This window comes from Palaemon carinicauda, chromosome 1 (genome assembly GCF_036898095.1).
Source record: "Palaemon carinicauda isolate YSFRI2023 chromosome 1, ASM3689809v2, whole genome shotgun sequence".
NCBI classification, from domain to species: Eukaryota; Metazoa; Arthropoda; class Malacostraca; order Decapoda; family Palaemonidae; genus Palaemon; species Palaemon carinicauda.
Window position 1 is genome coordinate 180,906,307 of NC_090725.1, and position 14,876 is coordinate 180,921,182.

The following is a 14,876-nucleotide window of genomic DNA, read 5'->3' on the forward strand; positions in this document are numbered from 1 at the left end:
GACCACCTCTCCGTACTACGGCCCATCATTCCTAATTTGCATATAAGTAGGAATAGCCGCAGATAGAGTAGTTTCGGGTGGGGTCATTTAAGAAAGAAGGGTAGGTCCATCAGGACGACATGGCTATCTCACCCAAAAATAGATTTTTCGCTTTGCTCAAAATCCGTTTATTGGGCTCGGCTATGTCGTCCTGATGGAAGCTTACCAGAGAATTAACTTGAAAGTACTATATCTGTGGGTTCGTATAAGTGCCTTTACTTTGAATGAGTTCCTTATATGGTCTCCTAGACCCGTATATATGACATTACCGTTATTTGTCATATCCACCAAGCTTGGAACTAGCTTAGGGCTTCCTGCCCCCTGCAGGGAAAATGTTGACTTAGAGTATAAGGATTCAAAGTTTGTATCTCCATAAGGACGCAAGGGAAACTTTCTAAAGATTACCTATTCGTACTTTGGACATAAGTACCATCAAGGTCTCTATTTAAGGAAATAGAAAAACTCTGGACTTTTATTGATATACTGAGGGATAAAAGAAGACGCAGATACATTTTTTCTCTTTATTTTCATAAGCAAAATAAATTACAATGTATCATGAGTAGGAATCTAACCTTGCACATATAAACATCATAGTTATATATATTTCTGACCTGTAAGGGAAGAATATACATATCTTAATTAATTTTTTTAAAATGCCACTCAATGAATGTGAAGCTAAACTTGTCTAGTTTCACTCAGATGTTGAATATGCTTCAACACTGTGTTCAAATGTTCACACGGCACTGGTGTTATTTGCTAGATTCTGCTCCTATATAGAACAGTCTATTAATCACCGTAGTGATTTTCACTAGAAGGTATTAACACTAGAAGGTGTTCACACCTCTTCACCCGATACACTGTTGAGTCCTAAAACAGTGCACTGTTCATTGCAGCACTAGACGACAGGTTTTATGACACTACCTGCCGCCACCACAAAGTGTTTTATCTCGTGCGCTTGCTTCACATAATGTTTATAGAAGACTCTGGATGATTTCCAACCCGTATATGAGCGGAGCCTCTCAAAGTCCATGTGTTGAAAGAAATTCAATGGAGAAGCAATTTTTCTTGGATCGTGACCTGCGGGTGTGCTGTCAGGATCCGCTCTGCAAATAAAGTAGGTGAGTTTCGCTCTCAATTGTCTTAAAGATAAGTTTGATCCTGAGGTTTCGCCTTGGAAGAGCTGTCCCTCCTTGAAGTCGGAAGTTCTTCGAAGATAGACCTTAAGACACTCTACTGGGCATAGAGAGACATCTTCCTTCAGAGGGAAGATTCTCCAAGGACCCCACTTTTTGGTGGGTAGCTCGTTTTTTGCGAAAAAAAACAGGATCAGGGAAGAGATTCAGTTCTCCTGTTTCCAGGGACTGGATATGGCCTTCATTTCTGGATAAGGCTACTATTTCTCTAACTCTAGCCCCTGAGGCTATAGCAAACAGAAATATGACTTTCTGTGTTAGATTCTTTAGGGTGCAATCCTCACTGTTCAGATTTGAAGCATAGTGCAAGACTTTGTCCACCGACCATGATATGGGCTTTGGAGGGGTTGCCAGTTTGAGTTTAATGCATGCTTTTGGTATCTCATTGAAGATCTCACCTGAAAGGTCCACCTGAAAGGCGTACAGAAGAGGTCTAGTCAAAGCCGACTTGCACACAGCTATTGTGGTGGAAGCAAAGCCTTGTTCGTGTAGGTGGATGAAGAAAGAAACACAGAAGTCTATAGATATTTCTGTCGGTTTCCTTGCTTCCACAAAGGAAACCCACTTCTTCTAAGATGATTCACATTGTCTCCTAGATGGACTTGACTTGTATTCTTCAATGAAGTCGATTTTGTCCTTTGAGATCCCAAACCTTTTCTTGGCTGCTAGGGCGAGAAAATCATGAGATGTAGGTTGTTGGTTCTCGAGGATGAAGCGTAAACAGTCGACTTCTGAACCAGTTGGGATAAAACTGGGTTCGGCAGAAGATTCAGCTTCAGTTTCAGTTCTAGAATTAGAGGGAACCAATTGCTTCTTGGGCATTTGGGGGCCACTACTACAGCTGTTCCTCTGAAGGATCTTAGCTTGTCGAGGACTTTTAGCAGGTGATTGGTTGGTGGGAACAGGTAGATCCGATTCCATCTGTTCCAGTCGAGAGACATGGCGTGGGAACAGGTAGATCCGATTCCATCTGTTCCAGTCGAGAGACTTGGCGTCTATCGCTTGTGCTTGAGGTTCTTGTAAGGGTCTACATAACGAGGTAGTTTCTTGTTGTCGCTCGTCGCAAAGAAGTTGATCTGCAGTTCTGGGACTTTTTCCGAGATGAAGGAGAATGAGTCTGCGTCTAGGGACCATTTTGTCTCTATCGACTTTCGCCTGGATAGAGCATCTGCCGTCACATTGCGGAACCCTTGAAGGTGAACTGCTGATAAGTGCCATCTTCTCTTCCTTGCCAGGTAGAAGATGGCTAACATCACGTGATTTATGTGAGGTGATCTTGAGCCTTGTCGATTTAGACATTTTACTGTCACTTCATTGTCCAAGACCAGTCTGATGTGGACTTCTCTGCGAGGGGATAGTTTCTTCAACGTTAGGAAGACTGCCATAGCCTCCAAGATGTTGATGTGAAAGGTTTTGAACTGGTGCAACCAATTCCCCTGCACTTTCTTTTCTTGCGAATGGCCTCCCCATCCTTCTAGGGAGGCGTCTGTGTGTATCACCACTGATGGTTATGGTGGTTGCTAGGGAATTGTCCATGCTAGGCTCTTGGCGGTTGACCACGGCCTTGATAGCGTGCGCAATCGGGTCGGGGTCTACCTTAGTTGATCTCTTCGAGCGTTTGATGCATATCTTCTCCAGACTCCTGACGCATCCTTTAGTCGTGCTTTTAGCACCGGGTCTGTCACTGCTGCAAACTGGAGAGAGCCCAATACTCTTTCCTGTTGGCGTCTTGAAATCCTCTTGTGTTGGATTAGAGTCTTGATAGATCTCACTATCTCTCTCCTCTTCTTTAGTGGAATGGAGAGACGGTGTGACTGTAAGTTCCATGGATTCCTAACCATTGAAACTTCTGAGCTGGAGAAAGGTGAGACTTCTTGTGGTTGATATGGAAGCCTAGGTGCTCCAGGAACTGGATCACCTTTCCGGCCGCTTGCAGACAAGTAGTCTTGGATGCTGCCCACACCAGCCAATCCTCCAGGTATGCTGCTACCTGAATTCCTTCGGAGTTTAGTTGTTGGACGATTGTGTTCGCTAGCTTTGTGAATATCCTTGGAGCTATGTTTAGCCCAAAGGGCATGGCTGTGAAGACACATTTTGTCTTCTGTATTCTGAATCCTAGGTAGGAGGAGAGAGGGCGACTGACTGGTAGGTGCCAGTGAGCATCTGCCAGGTCTATTGAGACTATGTACGCCCCTTTTGGTAGAAGGGTCCTTATGTGTTGCAAGGTAAGCACCCAGAACTTGTTGTTTTCGATGAACTTGTTGAGTGGAGAAAAGTCTAGAATGACTGAGTTTGTCCGAGTCTTTCTTGGGAACACAGAGCAGCCTTCCCTGGAATCTGATGGACTTCACTTTCCTTATTACCTTCTTGTTCAAGAGTTCTGAGGTATATTCTTCCAACGAGGGGGTGGAGTGTTGGAAGAATTCTGGAAAAGGGGGTGGAATTTTGTTCCATTTCCAACCGAATCCATTCGAAGGTCCAACGATCCCGAAAGTGGAAGAGTCTGCCTCCTACCTGGAACCTCTCATTACTTAGAGGTTTCTGAGGACTCTTGAGGAGCCTTTTTTTTTGGGCCTCTACGTTTTTAGGGCCAAAAGATAGTCGTGTGCCTCTCAAAACCTGGGTTGAAAACAGGTGATTGGGCCACCAGCTGCTGAGGGACCATCTGAAAGGTGGTTTGCGGCTGAGTTACCATTTGAGGCACTGTGGCCATGGTCACGGCCGGAAGTTGTGCAGGTCTACGTGGTCTCTTTGCCTTTTTGTTCTTAGGCTGGGGACCACTGCCTGAGGATGATTTCCTTTCAGAAGACATGCCCCACTTTTGGAGAAGATTCCTATTCTCCGTGGTAGCTTTGGCAATGACTTGTTGAACCACATCTTGTGGGAAAAAGGTCTTTGCCCCAGATGCATGATGAGATCAGCTTCCTGGGTTCATATTTTACCGTTGCTGCGGAAAACACATTTTTTCTACAGGTCCTCCTTAACCTAACGAAGGCATATAGGTCCTTCACAAGGGTATCCGTGTGGGACTTAGCTAAGACCAAATACATGTCTGGGGCGTTAGTTAGACCTGCACACATTTCCAGGCAGTTCTGATGAGACAAAGAAGCGGCAAGTCTTTCCTTCGTCTCCTGAACTGCTGGACTGCTATCGCCGGATCCAACTTCGAGACGGAGAAGGTTAGATGTACTTCTTTCCACTTCTCCTCGCAGGTAGGCATGGCTAGAGATAATGGTTTACATTCCTCTAGAACTGGGCAAGGTTTGCCCTCTTCGACTGCTTTCATGACACAGTCAAGGACTTTCACCGAAATGGGAAGCTCTGGAGGAAGGAGCAATGAAGGTTGGGTGTCTCCTGCTCAATGCCGAGACTTCGGAGTTGATATATCTGGCTCCTTTCAGGGTCTTGGTTAGGATGGCTTGTGCCTTGTCATGTTCAAAGACAATGACTTCCTTGGGTACCGCCTCCTCATGGGATGCAGGTTCATCTCGCAGTCTCACATAGCAATCTGAGTATGCTGAAAAGCTGGGCCAGAATGAAGATCTTCAAGGGGTTTGGCCCCCAACTTCTCGGAGATGTAAAGCTTCCCATTCATCATGGGCATGTGCTCCGTATACCTCCTGGGGTTGGTTTCGGAGCAGTGAGGGGGGTCAGATACACTAAGGGGCTTAGTAGAGCCCTTGGAAGAGCCAGAGCGTTTCAATTCCTTTACCTCTCTCTTCGTCTCTTTGAGATTTTGCTTTATCTCCTCTTGTTCCTTCCGGAACACTGCCAACATCTGCTGGATCGACTCTAGGAGCGCTTCACTCCTCCCGACCTGTGTAGCTGGTTGGGGAGTTGGGGCTGAAGAGGTTGACGGCATAGGTTGATATGCCGTCACAGTGAACTGAGGGTCCTCAGTCATCGTCGAAACGGATCCTTCTTCTTCTGTGGGTGGTTGAACCACTTGTTCTTCAGGGCCTTCTTGCAGTAGGTCCTGTTCTGTGTCGGTGAACACCTCCGGCATCCGTTCTTGCTGGATGTACATGCCTTGCAGTGCCTTTTTAATGTCCACGTCCACTGTCAGTTGGATGAAGTGAGGCTGGACCTGTACCAGGGGCACAACCACACTGGACTGAGCCTTAGGGAACAGAAGGTACCTTAGAGATTCGTTAGGTAGGTAAAGTCCCTGGGAGTTCTTCGGGAACCCTCTTACCCACCTTCGAAGGGTTTCCCTTGCTGTATCCCCTGACTCCGTGGTGTCAGGGATATCTTCTCCAAAGCCGTCAGTCAGCAAGGTCGAGCAGTTGGAGCAACCCTTCGGGTCCCAGTACCTCAGGGATCCAGATACGATGCAGCAGGGGGCATGAGACCTGCACATCGTGGTTGCAGAACACAATTGCACACTTCACCGTTGGCTCCTCCTGTAAGGGGAAAAAAGGGTGAAAGTAGTAGTCAGTTGTCTATATCATTGATATAAATACATACTTTTAAATAGTAATACTTACTATTATATTTAATAGCTTAGGACAGTAAGCTAGAAAGGAAATAGGAAAGACACATATCTATGTTTCCTCTCCCAGGCAATCGCTGAGACCTCCATCACTATTAATATTTAAATTCCTTATAAGGGAAAATACAGGGTGAAATAACTCCCGTACGTAGAGCCGGAGTTAGTAAATATTTATACTAACTTCTCCACCTGTAGAATATTAATACTGAACGATGTTTCATAAGTGTCCCGATAATCAAAGGATTCATCAGGGTGTTGAGGGAATACTTTACCTCAATATGTTATGCGGTCTCATCAATAGACTGTGATAGGATACACAAAGTATGATAGAAATATATACTTGTACTACTGTATTGTTGTATACTGTAGTTTTACCAACTACTGTATTGCTGTATACTGTAGTATTACTAAATACTGTATTGTTTTATACTGTAGTTTTACCGGTATACTACCGGGGTTAGGTTAGTGCCTGGCGGCACTAACTGATAGAAAGAGAGAAAGAATGGAAAGGAGGATTTCCTATTATTATGGTTTAGCACAATGAATGGGAGTGTAGGAGGGCTACTGCTGCCTACTGTCTCCTTGCCAGAATGAGAATTCTAATGGAAGGGGACGAATGTATCTGAGTCTAGATTCCATCCGGCCACAACTTTTGCCGCCGGCTGTACTGCTGGTTGCAAGGTTTGTGGATGGCAGGCCAAGAGAGGACTGAAGAATTCTCAACAGTATAATGGGTTTCCCACCAGCAGCCATCAGGGACGGCTCAGTCTTCCTTCCCGGGGCATTCACCTCTGGTGAAGGAAGGACAGAAGGAGGAAGTGGCCGAGGCGGCAACCTAACCGCCGCTTGGTTAGTTACAGAGTCAACTGTTACTACCTATTCTTAGGGGAATTAGGGTCATGCTGAATGTGTTTCTTTGAGTAGGCATCAAATTGGAGTATGTATGAGTTTTAGTTGTTCGTTGTTACCGCCGTTGTGAGTAAGACATAGAATGATTGTCCCTTAAGTGTCTTAGGGAAGTAAGAAAGTTTTTCTTTGAGGTTTTTTCTTTTTCTTTGGAAATTGGTTAAGGAGATTTTTTTTATTGACCTCAGTGACAGGTTATGAAGAATTTGTTATGTTCTGAATAAAGTTTAACGTAATTTGTGAACAGTTTTGACTTTAGCGAAATTCTATGGCGTTCAGTTTTAACGTAAATTTACATTTTCCACCTTCTATTTTTTTGTTGTTTGAGATTTAACGTAGATCTGATCAGAAGGATTTTCCCTATTCGTAATTGCACTAAGAAGTTTCGATTTAAAATTAGTTCTTTGTGATGTGATGTTGCACTCCCCAAGAGATTATTTCACCAAACGGTTAATTGGGCTCCACAAGGCACTATAAGAATTGGAAGACCCAGGCTTACATGGCTTAGGGTTATAAAGTGCGAACTAGGAGATGGTGATGTGATGTGTTGGTAATGCAAGAGCCTTTGTTTGATTGATGTAGGTCAGCTTGGATGAATAAGTGTCCTAGAATGATTGTTGTTTGTTTGCCAGAGTTTGAGTTTGGCTTAGTTTGGGTACGAGCAAAAGAGATAATACAACACAAGATGAGAGTATCAGGGTGTTGTGAAAGACACTGTGTGAAGTGTGTCTGTTCTGAAACTTTTGACAGAATGCTTGTTTTCGGCTGTGATACGAGCGATGTGTCAGCAGTTTGCCCAGGTTGGATTCGAACGATTGGGCATGGAAAGTTTGAAAACATGGCCCTGATGACGATGTCGTCATGAGGGCGCGCTTGGGGAAAGGTGTCAGAGTGAGAGAGAGAGAGAGAGAGAGAGAGAGAGAGAGAGAGAGAGAGTCTTACCTTATTGCCTTATTTTATGTTTGGGTTCCCCCAGGTCCCTCAGTGTGAGGCACCTCGTATATCCACCAGAGAGTTGCTAATGCATCTTCCAGTGTATTTTGCATCTTCCAGTCTTGTATGGTCTGGGATGCATCTTAGGTATTTATCGAGCTTATTCTTAAACACATCTACGCTCACTCCTGATATGTTTCCTAGATGAGCTGGCAGCACATTAAATAGTCGCTGCATTATCGATGCTGGTGCGTAGTGGATTAATGTCCTGTGCGCCTTCCTTAGTTTTCCTGGTATATTTTTTGGCACTATTAATCTACCTTGGCTTGTTCTTTCTGATATTTTTAGCTCCATGATGTTTTCAGTAATTCCTTCTATTTGCTTCCATGCTTGTAATATCATGTAGCGTTCTCTTCTCCTTTCTAGACTGTATAGTTTTAAAAATTGCAGTCTTTCCCCATAGTCAAGGTCCTTAACTTCTTCACTTCTAGCAGTATAGGACCTTTGAACACTCTCTATTTGTGCAATATCCTTTTGGTAGTGTTGGTACCATATCACATTGCAGTACTCGAGTGTACTACGTGTACGTACATGAGTTTTGTAAAGCATAATCATGTGTTCAGATTTTCTTGTTTTAAAATGTCTGAATATCATTCCCATTTTTGCTTTACATTTAGCTAACAGTGTTGCTATTTGGTCGTTGCATAACATATTCCTATTTAGCATTACACCAAGGTCTTTAATTGCTTCATTGTTTGTGATTGTCTCGTTATTAGGTCCCTTGTATGCATATACCATTCCTTCTCTGTTTCCATAATTTATTGATTCGAATTTATCGGAGTTAAATACCATCCTATTTATCTCTGCCCATTCATATATTTTGTTTAGATTTCTTTGTAGTGAGTTCCTATCTTCACCACAAGTAATTTCTCTACTTATTCTTGTGTCATCGGCGAAAATTCTCACTACAGAGTTTTCAACATCACAGTCTATGTCTGAGATCATAATAACAAACAGCAGTGCAGCTAATACCGTACCTTGTGGCACGCCAGATATTACCTGAGCTTCATCTGATTTCTCGTCATTTGCAACCACTATCTGTTTTCTGTTTTGCAGGAATTCTTTTACCCATTTTCCTATCTTTCCCACAATATTATGCTTTCTCATTTTTGTCTCTAATATATTATGGTCTACCTTGTCAAAGGCTTTTGCAAAATCTAAATAGATCACATCTGTGTCTTTCATTTATCATATTTTTGTATATGTTTTCATAGTGTGCTATCAGTTGGGTTTGTGTACTTTTTCCGGCCACAAAACCATGTTGACCTATATTAAACAAATTTTTTTAACCAAATGATTCATTATTTTCTTTTTTATTACCCTCTCATACACTTTCATAATATGTGATGTTAGACTAACAGGTCTATAATTGCTTGCCTCTAGTCTTGATCCACTTTTGAAGATAGGGGTTATAGAAGCTAATTTATGTTTAACATATATCTCGCTCATATCTACACTTTGTCTTAGCAGTATTACAAGTGGCTTCGCGATAGTTTTTGCAGTTTTTTTTAACAAAATTGCTGGAACTCCATCTGGTACGGCTGCCGATCCATTTTTAATTTCGTTTATAGCCTTGACAATATCTGCTTCATTAATATCTATATCCGTTAGATATTCAACATTTTCTTCTCTCATTTCTGTTTCATTATTCTCATTTGCAATTCTTGGCGTGAACTCACTCTTATATTTTTCTGCTAATATGTTGCATATTTCCTTTTTTTTTATTCGTTAGCCGTCCTTCAATTCTTAGAGGGCCTATTTCTAATCTCCCTTTATTCATCTCTTTTGCATAGGAGTAAAGCATTTTGGGTTTTTTTTTTTTAGATTTTGAAGTGTCCTTTCTTCTAAGTCCCCTTTTTCATTTTCTTTCGACTGTATAATCATTTGTTCTGCATTTTCTATCTTACATTTTATTTCCATCATTTTCCACACATTTTTTTCTTTTGCAAGATTTTTCTTCCACTTTATAATCTTCTGAAATAAGATCCTTCTGTCTCTTGGTATGCATGTCTTTTTTTTTTTTTTTTTTTCGGTTCATATTTTTCAACAATTTTCTCCAGTATTTTGTACAGTATGTCAGTATTTACCTGTATATTATCACTTACAAATACGTTTCTCCATTCTTTATTCAGTTCTTCATTTATTTCTGACCATTTTATATTCTTACTATAAAAATTATATTTTCCATATCCTTCCAAACGTTTTGTGCTTTTATTAGTTCTGCGATCACTTGCTTTGGAATGAACTATTAATTCTATGACATTGTGGTCTATAATTCCCGAGTTATATACTATTATTTCTTTAACATAATTTACCTCATTCACAAATACTAGATCTAGGACATTTTCCTTTCTTGTTGGAAGGTGGTTTAATTGTTGCATATTATGTTCTAATACCATATCTTGAAGTTTTTCAAATTGCCTCTTATCTTCTGCGCTACTATTACTCTCTTTTTTATATGCATACATACAACCACTTTCTTCTATCCGTTCTTTCCAATCCACGAAAGGAAAGTTAAAATCTCCGGATAGGAGTATATTCCAATCTTTATGGTTTGGAGAGAGAGAGAGAGAGAGAGAGAGAGAGAGAGAGAGAGAGAGAGAGAGAGAGAGAGACTTTCTGTACTTGGGCGTTGAGATGCCCTTAGAGTCTTTGATGTCCCTTGTTGTGAGTTGGTAGGTACTGTTTGAAACTTGGGAATTTGGACATTCCTGTTGTGGATGTTGAGGAATTTTTTTCTTTTTTCACCGTCTGGTTGGACTGGTGTTCTGTTTTGGTGCTTTTTGATGGCCTGCCTGTCTCCGATTGAGGAGGGGAGAGGGGGTCAGACCAGTTGTGCTAACGAATCCTCTGCCGGTAAGGGAAGCTTTGCCCTTAGAACAAAATGTTCCCAGGAGGACTACCCGCCAAGCACCCAATGAGGGCGGGGGTCTGGGAAATACTCCCACCTAAGGAGTGGTTCCGGGGATCCCAGGCATGCCTTACTTAATGCAGAGTATAGGTATAGCTCAAATGAGTAGTTGTAATGGTACTGTTTTATTTTTTTTTATTTATTTATTTATTTTTGCTTAGATACCTGCAGAAGCGTTCTGAGTAGAGGAACAGAGCTTTTTTTTATTATGATACTTTTTGTTAGTATGATACAGTTAGTTAACTGTTGATGGTGATGCGCATTAATTAATTTTTGGTACAGCTGTTTAAAGATTTTGGATAATGTTTTATCATGTTTAAAGATGTCTAAAAGATGTTTTGTTATGTTTTAAAGATATCAGATGATGTTCTATTATGTTTAATGATGATCTTTTGTTGTGGTTTCTTTGCATCTTATGACCATACTTAATAGCTATTATTGCCACTATTTGATAATGACTGTGGTGGATCCAGGTATACCCAGGAGATACGAAGGTATTTATGGAGAGTGAATATTTAGGATATGTGCACGTGTTGATTTTCCGGGGAATTTTTTTCTTCTTTTTTTTTGTTAAACTTTCCTTGTAGGTAATTTGAGAGTTTTTTGCTAGCAACTATCATTTTTGGTTTGGAACATAATGAATGTATAATGTATTGTGTTTACCAGTACTTTATCTTAGATCTCTTTCAGACTGAGAGTCCAATGAATTAGCCAAAGTGTAGGCTTGTCTTATGAGGGCATTCGTTCTTTATGTACAATAACTGCATTCACTAATGGATTGTAAGATTTAGAAAAGTTAAGTATTTTTAAATACAAAGGTTACTTTCTGTTGTATAAATTGTAAATTTGCAGTCACTGTCCTCTATTATATGTTCTCTTAATAAATCATACAGTATCCATTCCATACATGTTCATATATAAAGTATGTATATCATGAATACGGACATGTATAGTGTTGATTGATGATTAATTCTCTTTTTTAATTATCTTTAACATACGTTCGCTGATAATGAGTAATTTTGTATTTGTTTTAATAAAGGAAGTCTCTAGTTCAGATTTCGTTTGCTAATATATAACCTTTGAGTATTTTGGTTCTTGATTTTTAGTTACTCATATTGTGTTCCTTATGTAATAATATTGTGGCAGTTCCTGTTTTCTCGTGATTTTTTGCATAACTATTATTATGATATGTGCGAACTTGTTTGGTTCAGATTTTGTAACTTGGTTGCTGGTTGTTTTTCTTTTTTTTATGAGGATTTATGATTATGTATGATCAAGGCTAAGCGTAACAGAGCAGTCCCGTTTGAGTTTTGTTTGCTTTTTACTTAATATCAAGTAAAATAAATTGTTTCTAACACTCAGAAGCTATTTGGGGTTTGAATTTAAAGTAAAATTTGTAGTAATTCTTTTCTTTAGAAACTACCACAGTTCCAGGAGAAACTGTAACTTGGTAAGGGGGAGTTTGTGACAAGTAAAAAAAATATGTTAAAATACCTAGATATGGGAATGATGGTTATTGAACTCTGTCACTGTTTTGCTTAGCCTATCAGACGCAAAGTCAGGTGGCATGGCGCTTGACAAATGATGATTAGACCCTTTTGTTGTTTTCAAATTCTTCGTTACAGGCAAGGAAGGTGGAGGGAGCAGCAAAGAGAGGACGTTGACATAGAGCTGAGAGGCATACCTATACCTAGGACCCCCCAGGCAAGATGGGATCAACCCCCTAAGGCGCCCATGAAGGACACTGCCCAAGATAATTATGCCTTGGTGCAGTTTTGAAGATAGTCACGACTAACGGCTAACGTCCATTCCCATTGGTGTCCTTTAAAGATAAAAACCATTTATTTTTATAATGTAAATTGATAAGTCCCCCTTTACTGTAGATGTTTCCACTGACCAAGCCTAAGTTTGTATTATGTAAACCGGGGAGAGGGGATGCAGAGTGAGAATCAGTATGGTGCAGTTACATCACCCGCCACTGCTACCCATAGGAGAGACCCCCCAGCAATGTAGGGGAAATAAAACGCACAGACTATGTGAGTTAAGCCAGTTAAGTTCGAGTCCTACTCGTGAGTGGGCAACCCTCACTAGGCCCACCGGCCATGGTAAGCCTACCACAGCCATGGTGGACGTCCATACACCATACGACGTCCAATAGTTTCTTTTAGTTTAAATGTCTCCCGTGTATGTTATTGTACCAGTTAAAAGTAAATTCCATTGTATTTGACTGAAGAAATCATTTAAGAGCCAGCAAGAAACTTATAACTCTTTTGTTATGCACCCTCAATATTTAAAGTTCTATTTCACTCACTTTGAAGAAGATTTCTGCTCATTTTAATTGTGAAAATTAACTCAGACAATAAATCCTCTTACGAGATAACCCTTGTCTAATTCCTCGCCTCCTATCATGTAATAATATTTTATAATTAACCCACGCCCATATGACAGGGGTCATCACACCAGCAATGTTGGGAAGGAACCTCCTGTAGTAATTTGACATACTGATGCATTCTTTATGAGATTTCACAGAGGTTGGTGTGGGGAACTTGTTGATGGCGTCGACCTTCGATGTCACCGGCGCACACCCTTTTTCGATAGTTCGTGCCCCAGGAATTCCAGCTTCTTAGCCCCAAAAGTGCATTTGTCGAAATACACTACGAGGACATTTTCCTGAAGTCGCTACAAGACCACCCTCACATGCCTTAGGTGTTCTTCCTGTGACTTGGAGAACACGAGGATGTCGTTGACCAAGACGGCACAGAAGGGCAGGCCCCCAAGGATGCTATCCATCAGACGCTGGAAGGTCGCCCCAGCATTTCTCAGGCTGAACATCAAGTATGAGAAGACGAAGGACCTAAATGGAGTGATGATAGCTTTCTTGGGGATGTCGTCAGGATGTACGGGGACCTGGAAGTAGGACTTCAGAAGGTCCATCTTGAAGAATTGTGGCCCCGTGGAGGGCTCTGGTGAGACCCTGCATGTTGGGCAGGGGGTAGTGGTCTGGCGTCATAGCTAGATTCAGACGCTTGTAGTCTCCACAAGACCTCCAGCTGCCGTCGGGTTTCTTGACCATGTGAAGTGGGGTGGCCCATGGGTTGGACGCCTTTTCGTAGATTCCCATGCGCTCCATCTCAAGGAAGGTGTGCTTGGCATCTTGTAGTTTCTGTAGTGGAAGACGCCTAAATTTACAGTGGGTAGGAGGGCCGGTCGCAGTGATGTGTTGGTATATTCCATGTTTGGCAGGAACCACCTCCAGTTGATGAAGCTCAGGTTTGAAAACGTCAGGGAATTGTTGCAGCAGGCGGCCATACTCGTGGGGCATGACAAAGCACACCCTGGCCAGGCTGATCCTGCAGGATAGGTGGTGGGACCGGTAGGTCCCTTGGTCTAGGAGTTTTTTGCGATGCACGTCTGCTAGCAATCTGTGGTGGGCGAGGAAGTCGGCGCCCAGGAGAGGCACCTTGACGTCGGCGATCAGGAAAGGCCATCTGTAATTCCGTCCCATGTTGGATATTTTCAATGTCCATGTCCCGTAGCAGATGAAGGAGCTGCTGTTTGCAGCAACCAGGGGTGTCCTGTCGTCTGATGGGAGGCCGTGGTCATCCTTGAAAGGCAGGTAGATGGACACAGTAGTATCGGTATCCACCAGGAACCTTTTCCTGAATTAGTGTCGTGGATGTAGAAACCCGTGTGGTTGGGCTTCACTGGTTCCACAGCTGCTTGTAGACGTGGTCGCCCACCTAGTTTTTTTTAGGTGGGAGCATGGTAGAATGTACTTTCGCTCTTTCTTCCCCCAGACTTGATAGAAGTAGCACCACCTGGGTAGGTCGAGGCTCTTATGGTTGTGGGCCTCTCGTTGATGCTGTTGCTCCTCTTGTGGTCACTGCTGGAGTTGTTGATGCTATTGTTGGGGGCCAAGGACAAGGGTATTGGGACCTTCTACTGTGGACCGCGTTGACCCCTGCTTCTTCTGGTTCCACAGGATACTCCTCTGCCTCCTCCATGACGGCGTTGATGCAGGTGGTGGCAGCATATCTGGTAGCCTGAGCCACCAGGCGAAGTTTCTCAGCCTTTGCGACTAAGGATAATGTGTCCAATTCCTTGGCACCATCCAATTGGGCGTGGATGCGTTGGGGAAGGCGACAGAGGCTGATCTCTCTCGATAGGCTTATCTCCTTGGGTCGTCCACCACTGTTGTGGTCGTCCAGCTGGAGGAGTCCCATCAATTCGTCCCAGGCTGCTGTAGGACGGGTGTCGCCGAGAGGGGTCGTCATTAGGTCTAGGGTGCACTGGGTCCTCAAGGTTACTGGTAGGTTGTAGACTTCTGTCAGCTTCTTCTTAA